This window comes from Onthophagus taurus, chromosome 1, assembly GCF_036711975.1.
Source record: "Onthophagus taurus isolate NC chromosome 1, IU_Otau_3.0, whole genome shotgun sequence".
Lineage (NCBI taxonomy): Eukaryota > Metazoa > Arthropoda > Insecta > Coleoptera > Scarabaeidae > Onthophagus > Onthophagus taurus.
The window spans coordinates 5851914-5863497 of record NC_091966.1 but is presented as its reverse complement, the minus strand read 5'-3'; the positions used below and the strand labels follow the sequence as shown (position 1 = coordinate 5863497).

At 33.5% G+C, this 11584-nt stretch overlaps 1 protein-coding gene across 3 annotated transcripts in view; it reads right to left on the bottom strand.

Moving 5' to 3' along the window:
- LOC111414772 (BAI1 associated protein 3) overlaps positions 1 to 11584 on the bottom strand; it is a 99519-nt gene that overhangs the window by 44235 nt on the left and 43700 nt on the right. The window lies entirely within an intron of this gene.

Genomic DNA, 11584 nt, shown 5'->3' with positions numbered 1-11584 from the left:
ACAGGGAGTGTTTTAAATTTACGATTTTCAGACACCTCCTGTATCTCGGCTATCCGGAAACTTAGTGATAAAGTAAAAACGGGTTCTAATAGATTTTTTCACGTGGAATCCAATGGTGCACGTAGAATTTTTCTGGTCATCACGGTTTTTGAGTTATAAACACAACTCAAATACTGAATATTCAACTTTTAAAATACTTAACTCTTTATAACTCAAAAACCGTAATGACTAGAAAAATTCTACGTGAAAAAATATATTAGAAACCGGTTTTACGTTTCCGGATAGCCGCGATATAGGTGGTGCCTGAAAATCGTCAATTTTGAAACACTCCCTGTATATCAAAAATGAAGAGGGCTATGAAAATTTGGTTTGTGCCATTGTAAGTTTCACAAAAAAGTAACTCAGGTTCGCGAAAGCCGGAACTTTCTATCTTTCATAATAACTGAGATACCCTGCAAACCCATCGAAATTTGGACACCCTGTACATCTGGTCTCGTTAGTACTCTTTGTTCCTAGAAAGGGAGCAAAACGGAGTTGACCGCCATACATCAAAACACTACACCACAACACATTGTCGAGGAGGTCAAGACCAAAAGTTGGGTTGCAGCGCCAATGGTAGTGATGATGGTGATGTGCATGAATTGGATTTGCCTCTTGCAATGTTTGTTTTCCAGTGAATGTCACTTAACATGCAATATACTGCCTACTTACTTTGTCCCCCATAAAATACAACTTACAACTTGTCAATATAATTAGACATTACAGTAAAACCTCGTTATAACGAATTAATACGGGGAAGGCAGTGTCCGTTATAGTCAATAAAAATATAGAATAATCGAGTGCTGAATAACAAATAAAACTAGACTAACACTAGCACTAAAACTAACACTAGAACTAGAAACATTCCGGTTTAGCCGTGCATCTCTTAAGAAAGCCGAAAACTCAGAGTTGTCATAAGGACGTCACCTTTTTCCAAGCAAAACTTTTCCTTTACAAAACTACCCAATGCCTGTACAATTAAGCTATGTTTCATGTTATGTGGGACAGTGCAAGTGCACAGTAGTGCACAGTAATATGTATAAAAGTGGTTTACAACTTTTATACATACGTTGATGGAAAAACTCCTGGATTCATCATTATGTGCTTTATCTATTTTTGTATCATAGCTTTACCTCATCTTTCTTATGAATTCCGCAACATTTTTTAATACTATTGCTTTATCACAAGTTGCAGCTCGAAGAAGAGAATCGTTGATTCATTGATTAAACTTTTTATTGTTGTCATCACCTCCAGGTCATAAATTTGATACGTCTAATAAATTCGGTGCAACAAATTCTTCTTCAGATTTGTATTAATGTTTTGACGCCATCCCAACCAAAACCATTATTTCTAAAAACTCTTCTTCTCCAGCATCGCAAAGTTATTAAACATCATCACCACCAATTTCTAAGAGTGTATCCTAACAATATAAAAGTCAGTGATCAACACTTTGCAGCGCTGAGGTTACAAACGACGTCAGCCGTAAGTCGAGGCTTTACAATTAATATCATATCAACCCAAAACTTGTCAAAGCATTAAGCCACGACTAAACTAAGAGTATAGAATTTATTTATGATTTTGCCTTACTAAAGCGAGGTTGCTTGCGACCGAGTCTCTATGATTAATGTAATATAAACCCAAAACTGAGTTAATCTGATTATGCCGAGGTCGCTTGCGGACGAGGCTTTACAATTAATATTAATCAATTCAAAACTCTTCAACAGATTGAAACAGCTCGGCCGCAAACAGTTTCTGGAAAGCTAGGAGTGGAGAGTTTAGTAAAAATGCTTACATGAATTTTTGAAGGTAAATTCCTTAATCATACATTAACTTTTGACTTTGAAGTCATATAGTTGTCCTCCATAGCATATCATACCCTAAGATGACTCACAAGAATTAACTTTTAGTCTTTTTGGGTATGGTTATTGCAAAATTTGTTATTCAGATAAAGTTTAAGATCTAATAGGAACACATTATGAGAGTCACATATGACAGAATGACTGTTAGTTGCATGAAAGATTTATAGATATAAGATACACCGAGATACATAAATAATGTGGGTGTATAAGTGTTACGATTAAACGAGTTCTTTCAAAAGCATAAAATAGTTAAGGTTCGCTCTTATTTTCTATTATAAAACAGAAATGGCGAAATGATCGAAATGGAAACTAGAGCATGCGTTAAAAAAATAATAAAGCACCAAGCAAACATGTTGAACTATATCAACAAAACAATCGTTTATGTTAACAATTGTGCCACATTTATATTTTTTTAATAATTATAAAATAATTGATAACCAGGAAAGTGACTTATAATATACCCGCCAACTGTATATATTATTATTTATTATTTTACCTACAAAATAAATAAACACGCGACGTCTAGTCTATACTGAACACGCACCAGCATCATCTTTTCCGATTGGATGGAATGCTCCTCTCCTCGAATGACTTATTTCATAACAAGAGCGAATATCTTTAAATCCTCTAGCTAATGCTTTAAAGGTATACGGCAACTTTTGAAAAAGTAATAGTATTAAAAATGTTGTGGAATTCATAAGAAAAATGGGGTGAGAGTATGAGACAAAAATAGATAAAGCACATAATGATTAAACGTATAGGAGTTTTTCATCAACGTAATATGTATAAAAGTGGTTTACATTGTTTTGATGTACAATGCTACGACAGTTATTGAACATATCGTATGTTAATAGTTCAAAATAAGAGAGGCTCCTTTTTGAAACTCAAAGTTCTAGCATTCCCCAATATATCAGGAATTTCATATTAAAGCATTAGCTAGAGGATTTAGAGATATTCGCCCTTGTTATGAAATAAGACATTCGGGGAGAGGAGCGTTCCGTCCAATCGGAAAAGATGGATGTTGGTGCGTATTCAATATAGACTGGACGTCGCGTCTTAATTTATTTTGTAGGTAAAATAATAATATGTATACAGTTCGCGTCAAGAGTACCCACCTCATATCTAATTTGAAAACGATCGAAATTACTTAAAACACGTCGATTTATATTTTTTATTAGTTTAAATATTTTAACATAAAAAATATATATCACGGGAACTTATAGATCTTTTGATTAATTAAGCCTAGGTCGATTGCGGCCGAGTCTCAGTAATTAAGATAATATCAACATGAAACTGGTTATCATATCGGAGCACCTCAGTCGCAAGTGGCCTCGACTTCATCAGATAAAGTTGCCTCGGCCGCAAGCAAGCTCGGCTTAACTATCAGAAAGAAAGTATGATTTCTGATAGTTAATCCGCAGGGGGACTAATACCTACTGCGGCGCGAAATCTTACTTTTTCATGATAGTTTAATCACGAGGTTCCATGCGCCCAAGACTTACTATATGTGTTATCATTTTTATCTCAATAACCATTTCAATCGAACGTTGTACGCTGAATCCAAGTTCATATTGCTTTAAGTCATTAAGGTTGCCCATTAATGATAATGATTATAAATCAACACATACGACCCTACATTCTTAACCTGGATGATTCACATTTTGAAAGAAAACTAGCCTTACTCAAAATTTTTTTACGGTATAATTGGCATATCTAAAGAAAACTAACCTTACCCAATATATTTGCTCCTTTTTATGTTATAATTTGCGTAATACCATATGAAACTAAACGGAATACAATAAGTAAAAATTAAATAAGTTCCTCATTAAGAATACATCAGGCTACCACCTGTACAAAATTAAAATTGTTTAATTAATAGAATATAGTAAGTAGAATTAAAAGTCGTTTAAATATATTGGAAGTCAAAAGATCTTTAATAAATAAAAAGAACTATTAGTTTTTTAACCCGTAAATGGAAAATATTTAGAAATACAATCCTTTGATGTTCATAAAAGAAAATTAAAACTTTCAACTTGTACAAAGAGAAATATAAGTACATATTTGGGTTATATGCAAAAGTTAAAAGGAAAGTATTGATTTTTCCTTTGTAAATTTTCAACATCACCTATTCATCTCCGCTGGGATATTTAGATTATAACGAATTGGCAAAACAAATATTAAAAATAATGAAACCTCTCCACTAACCTATGTTTCGTGAAAATAATATCCCTAGAAATGTTTCAATATAAATTCCGTATAACATTGTTATACGAAACCCTCTTTTTTAATAAACACAACACTGGGCGGTGGTTCTTTTGATGTTAATAAACAAAAAAAAATGTAATCGACTCGTTCTATACCAAACTGAAAAAGTAGCTTTTGTTAGGCTTTAATATTAAAACTTGTTAAAATATTTAAAAAAAAGCTAAAAAATAACATATTTCACAATTAACCTTGTTAAAGTGACGCATAGATAATAAGAATAAAAATCACCATGGAATTTCAGTTTCCGAGAAGCCATGTCGCTTCCAGTTTAATTATGATGAACTGCAGCGATGGGTGAGTTTTAAAAATATTTGATGCTTTTTTTTATCTTGTCACTGTGTGGCATTTTCCATTGTAAGTATTTGGGAAAAGGTCACGGAACGTGATGACATTTCAAAGACTTTCTCGCCTCCAACAAGTAGAAGAAGAAAACTGTTTTGAAGTCGTCGACGTAACTCCTTCAATGATGAAGTTCCCAAGATGAAGCTCCCCCAGGATCTATTTATAAGTCCGCTCCCCCTAACAAGATTGCCAATATCGGTACCCATTTTCCAAAGTAATGCGATTTCGTTTAATTTACTTTCAAACCAAGGTCCAAGTTTCGCTTTGATATCGGTTCCACATCGAATATACATGAGCTTGATTGACATGGTTTAATATCTATCTTTTTTAGTTTATTTCTTTTTCTTTTTCGAAGTGCATACCAATTATACTTACTAGTATCGTAAGTTAGTTCTACTTTTACTTCAATAATAATATACAACAATCTAATACTGAATAACAACTAAAACTAGAACTTATACTAGCATTAGAACTAACACTAGACCTAGAACTAGAATCATTCGGATTTAGCCGAACGTCTTTTAAGACGGCTAAACCCTAATGATTCTAGTTTTAGGTCTAGTGTTAGTTCTAGTTTTATTTCAATGAAATATATACAACAGTCTAATGCTGAATAGTAACTAAAACAAGAACTAACACTAGCATTACAACTATCACTAGATCTAGAACTAGAAACATTCGGGTTTAGCCGTACCTCTCTTAAGACGGCTAAACCGGAATGTTTCTAGTTCTAGTATTTGTTTTAGTGTTAGTTTAATAAAAATATACAACAATCTAGCACTGAATAACAGTTAAAACTAGAACTAACACTAGACCTAGAACTAGAAAGTTTCGGGATTAGCCGTGCGTCTTCAGACGCACGGCTGAACATTCGGCTGAATATTCAATGAAAATATACAGCAATCTAACGCTGAATAAAAACTAAAACAAGAACTAACACTAACATTAGAACTAATACTAGACCTAGAACTAAAAACATTCGGGTTTAGCCGTCTTAAGAAACATAACGCTAAACCCGAGAGCTTCTAGTTCTAGATCTAGTGTTAGTTCTACTTCCAGCTCAATAAAAATACACAATAATCTAGCACTGAATAACAACTAAAACTAGAACTACCGTCTTTGATTTATACATCGTATAGACAACTCGGGGAATACCCCGAATCCGTTATATCGAGGTTTTACTGTATTAAACTAAAATAGGGGCAATATTATATTAATCTTTGATCAAAGTATTTTAATTTAATCATTTGCAAGGAATCTAGAGTCACGATATATGGAGGTGTATACACGCAACTTAAACACGGAATAGAAATTTCTTTGGGTGTATAAATATGAAATATACTCACATTAGGGTTATTTATTGGTGATGATATCGTTTTTAAGCATAACATTTTGGGAAATTGTGATATCAAAAATATTTTAAAGATTACAACTTTTAAAGTATGTGGAGTAAATAATAAATGTTGATATCATTTCATTTTGAAAAGTAGTTTCTGCTCTACACAATTCGCTTTATTTTTGGTGTTAACTGTTCCTTATGGAAAAGTATTCCCGAGGCTTATTAAAACTTTAACGAGCCCTGCGATATTTTAAATTTAAGCTCCCACTTTGTAACCTTAGTTTTATTCGTTGCATGAATAAAGAAAAATAATAAATAGTAGTTGAGAAAAAACTTTTTCCTCCTTTCAATAATTTAACAAGCCCCCTGAGCTTTCTTGAGTTAAATATTTCTTATTTTACTAATTAATTTTAGTACACTATCAACGTTATCTAAAGTAAAACTTTTCCAATAAAGAAACCAAAAACGTTTCGATTAATAAACTTTTATAACTTTACTCGTTATAAAAGTAAACTTTTATAATGATTGATTTATTATAGGAAATTTCCTATGCTAACAGATAAATGATTAATATCTAAACCAAATATAGACATACATAGATTACCTTAAAAAAGCAATTTCGTTAACAAACATAATAATCCTACGGTAAAGATTGCAAAATTGAAAGTAATTTGTGTAAATCACAAGAAATGTTGATCAAAAACTTAACGATAATAATTCTATTAATTATTTAAATGACGGGTTTTAGTTATAATTTTTTATATTGGTACCTTATCATTTTATTATATCACTTTTATCAATTTGGAGATATTTGTGTACACGGTTCGCTCTTTTGAAAACGAAAGCACACACTCTTATCACGCGAGCGAAATCAATAAGCTTTTTAGGATAACATCGGTATCTTGGTAACGTAAATGAATCATCATTTCATCAGTAGTTAGGTGAAGAACTAATTAAATATCTGATAGGGATTTATGATAATATACATTGTATACATTATATAAATTGTTATGTAGTTTTAATTAAATGGTTCAGTTAAAATTGAAACTAAATGGAATTCCGAATACTATACTCATTACTATTTAATTAGAACCCAATTTAAAGCCGTATTATATGGCAACCTTTATTTTAATCCCATTGAAAATGTTTTATCCAATAAACCCCTAAAATCCCTAACAATCGCTTTCACGTTATTTAAACCTAGCGTAAAATTATCAAAATGAATTACCAAAATCGAATAGTTCGTAATGTATTATCTACAACAAAAATTGTTGGTAAAACATTTGTACGTTGAAATCTATAATGAATGTTTAATGGTGATGAATTGGAGAATTTAACGTAATATCTTGTAACATATTTTAGAGTCTTATACGAACGAAGATGAGAAGTTTTGGAATGATGGCTATTTCGAGATGATGATAAGTTTTTTTGGACAACATTTGCAAAAGCGAAAATGGAGATCAATCAAATGAAATCAAGGTTAGTTCCAATAAGTTTCGAACCAAGGAGAATACTTACAAATACCGAAAGTGTCATGGGAACCACTGGGACATGTTTCATTAACTGTTTCTCGGAAATAGCCGCGGTTTCTCAACCATAGTCATGTCACTTCACCTTTTGACTTAATTCAAAAATGTTCTCCAGTCAAATCGACTCATGTGCTAAGCTACAGCTAAAAAGTATACTTTGCCTTTTCGGTGCAGGGCACCTTGAACATAAAGAAGAATTCTTGGTAATGATTTAAAGTCATGATGGGATCATCATATTTTGGAAACATTTCAAAATCGGTTTCCAAAAGAATTCTACTTCCTTTTCAGTCTAGGTGTCACCATATTTATTAAGTTATTGCCCGAAAATGTTACGAAAGAAGTAATCGCTCAGTTAAGTCGTTCTGCACTTTCACTCGCTAGGCATCGATTAGGCGTCGATAATAAAAAAACAAGACGAAAAGTTATTTAGTGTGAAATATCATCGATTAAACACCTAAACGGGTGATGAATAGTCCATCTTAGCAATTATAAAAGGGACAACTCAAGATTTGGATCACGTGAGGGTTTTCTCCAGATTGAATTTTCGTTCTGGTTGCTGGAACATTCTAAAAGTAAACCAATCAAAATTCCTTACAGCAACAAAATGGGACTAGTTACCTGTTTCATCTCATGCTGGTCGGTGTCATCAATTCAATAATCTTTTAGTCTCAAGTAGTCTTGCCTATGTCTTTGCCTTGATCTCTCTCGGCAACATTAACATCTTGAGTGATGATTACTACCAACGCAGAGATCAATAATACAGGGTGTTTCTAAATGAATATCGAGGTTTGAACGCTTATTACATGATATTTAAAATCATAATCATACAGAAATTGTATGCTTTAGGTTTACGATTTTAAACGGGCTTCAATCATTTCTGGAGGAACGAAAAATAAAAGTGGTCCTCTCTGGTCAGGAACCATCGGAATCAAATGTTTTACTGGGAGTTCCCCAGGGCTTAATCTTGGGCCCATTAATTTTTCTATTGTATATAAATGATCTTCTCAAGTGTCTTTCCGATGTCACATAATCATGTATGCCGAAGACACGTCAATTGCCCTGGCGTCGAATGATGCTGATATGCTTTTTTCTAAAGTCAAGCATACCGTTGAGTCATTTGATGCTTGGTGCAAATAAAATCGCATTGTTCTTAATCTAAAGAAGACCGTGTTTCTAAATTTTTATAAGAGGAGAAGGCTTCCGCAGGCCGGTGATATCATTCTGTCGAATAGCTGCAAGTTTTTGGGTGTTTATCTAGACGAGCAGCTAAGTTTTAACAAACATGTTGATCATCTGGTTTCGAAATTGAACTCTTCCTTTATGCAATTCTGAAATTGAAGGGATGCCTGCCGCTATCGGGATTATTAGATGTGTATTATGTTCTCTGTTATTAGCATCTCTCATACAATATAATTATTGTGGGGAAGATCGACGGAGTGGCGGCGTGCCTTTGTAGCGCAGAAGCGCATTATAAGATTAATCTCCGACCTAAACTGCAGAGATTCGTGTAGAGATACATTCAAGGCCAATTCGCCTCTTACTCTTCAATGTATATACATAAATGTATATATATAAATCATTTGTTCATGTGCGGGACCCTGTCATGAAAACCCTGTCATAATACGGCTTTCTTTGAAAAGAGTCCACAGTATGATTTCCCAAAGCTCTATAATAATTTTCTTGGATGAGTGGATAAAAACTACGATCTATTCCTCATTGATTTTTTGGTTCAGAGTAGAATGTCCGATAACACCATCGACAATGCCGAGTCTCTAACTTTGTGATGAACTGACACTTTAGAATCGCGCTGTCTTAAAATTACGCGATTGCTCCATCCATGGGAGGTCAGCATCTCTTATGGATTGGTGGTTGAGTTGATTTTACCAATTTAGTTGATGAATTGGGAAGCCCGTTAGGGAAGCGACCAATGCTATAATGTTCTAAAATATAGATATCAGAGAGCACTTCTCATAGGTAATGAACTTCAGTTTAACAGTCTCGAATGGTCAACGATGCACCATATTCAAGCAAATCTCACGACTACATTTGCTACGACTCATCGATTTTCCACGACTCATCCTTGATAACGTATGAAGACATTACGCAATGTCCTGGCAGCACTCCAATTAGAGCATGATTTGCGTCGCTTTGAGGAGTGAGACCTAGATGAAGAAAAACAGGATCTCAACACCCCCAAGATTAAGGCGAGTGATAGTCCAGATAAAGGTTAGTGATGTCCATAATGATATTAATTATGTTGTGTTCCGCTATGGTGACAAGTCACATAAAGAGCGTGTGTTATACATTAATATGTTAAATGTAGATTGTAACATAGTGTCTTATGGAATTAATTCCGCTGATATTCTTTGTGATACTTTCATGGATTAGAAGAAGCGTGTCAATCCCAAGACTTATTATGTAAAAAAATGAAATTTTAAGAAATCTGCTGATTTATTTTCCAAATTTTATGTGCTTTATTAGGACTGTCTTTACCAGGACAACAAATTTCCTGTATAATGACATTTGTAACAGTTTGTACCAACTTAATCATTACAGAAATAACTTTGACAACATTACAAAATTATTGTGTTACTTGACAGCGAATTAAGCTCGTGTCCACTGCTGCTTGTAAACAGCGCACGTCAAGCATAGTTGATACAACTTTCCAAAGTAATTTATGACAGAGTGTTGAGCTAAGCTATAATTTTACGGTAATGCAGTTAACTGAGTTTGAGTACTTCTTGGAGAAAGTGCGATGATGGGACCACTTAATCGTAGATAAACCACGCATTATGCGCTAGAACAACATAATACTACATATTCCATAGTTGAGTGTGTTTAATGTACTTCCCTTTTCCGATCAATATGGAAGAAAGAGCCATCATTAAGATTTCGAACCAAACTCGTTGTCTCTTTTAGAGTTTTGCTAAAAAGAAACTCCTATGTTCATGGATACTAGAAAGTTGCTGGATAAGTTAATGGTGAAGAGGGAGTTATTTTAATAGAGAAATTTGAAAAATAGCTTCCTTCTTAAATCTTAAAATCTCTTCTTTGAAACGATTTATAATAGTCGTGCAAAATTCCGAAATAAATCTAGAAACCATCTCAATTAAGTACATCTCATTCTTCGTACTACGAATTTAACACTAAACCGAATGCAATCAATTTACAGGTATCCAGCTAAAAGCTTTGCTTGTACGAAAGCCGTACTACGTAAGCTCTTCCTCCATTTCCTCACTTCCCAGTTGTACTTAGTCTACGACTTTAATTAATTAACACGTCCGCGTGCAATTAAACGACGACCACAGAAAATTACTACCTCCCGATTGTACCTTAAAATTTACTTTGTGTGAGAAGTTAAGCGGATACAATATAAATTAAATTATCATTTGGTAAAATGAGGCAGCTTATTTTCAACTAAATCCGAAGAAGGAATATTACAATATGAGTTTCATTAACCTATAACCTATTTAAACATGTGCACACGCAACTCCCAATGTCTTTCCGAATACAACATCAACGTGCGGTAAAATCGAAAATTTACACGCTCACGCAACGTGATAAATGGCATTTTATGTCGGGCGTCGGATGGCGTCACGACGTCTGTAGTTTGTGCGGTCAACTGAAACGTGTTGTCCCCACAACCGGTTCAGTTGTGTATCTGATCTTGATGGGGTTAATAAATTCGCTGAATTTAGTACTAATTCACAGTGAAAATTCGAATAGGGATTTGTAAATAGATACTTTAATGGCACTAACTTGTTTTTGAATGCCTAATTAACGAGGGGAAAGTTAAAAAAGATAAGGTTTTTGGGTTGGGCTTAAATTGGATGCGAATATTTTTAGTTAAGCTCGAAATAGTTTACTTTATTTGAAACTTCGAGACTATTAATCCTCCAAGTAGGCCGACCTAAAGAGAATTTAAATAGCGAAATTATCTCGAGAGAATTCACCACAGAGCTTTTGGTGTCTATGAATATTAAATAATCATCTAAAATAAAGTCCTTGTTAAACTTTGTGTAACATTAATTAGATTTAAAGATACAATGAATAATTTTAATGATATGAGGTTACATCAAAAATATCTATCATCAATCTTTTTATTTTTAGTTTTAAAGTATTAAAATAAAAAAGGAATTCCTGTAAGAATGTAGACAGGTTCACAACAACAATAGAGCGATGTTTTGACGGGAAACTGAAAACGGCGAATT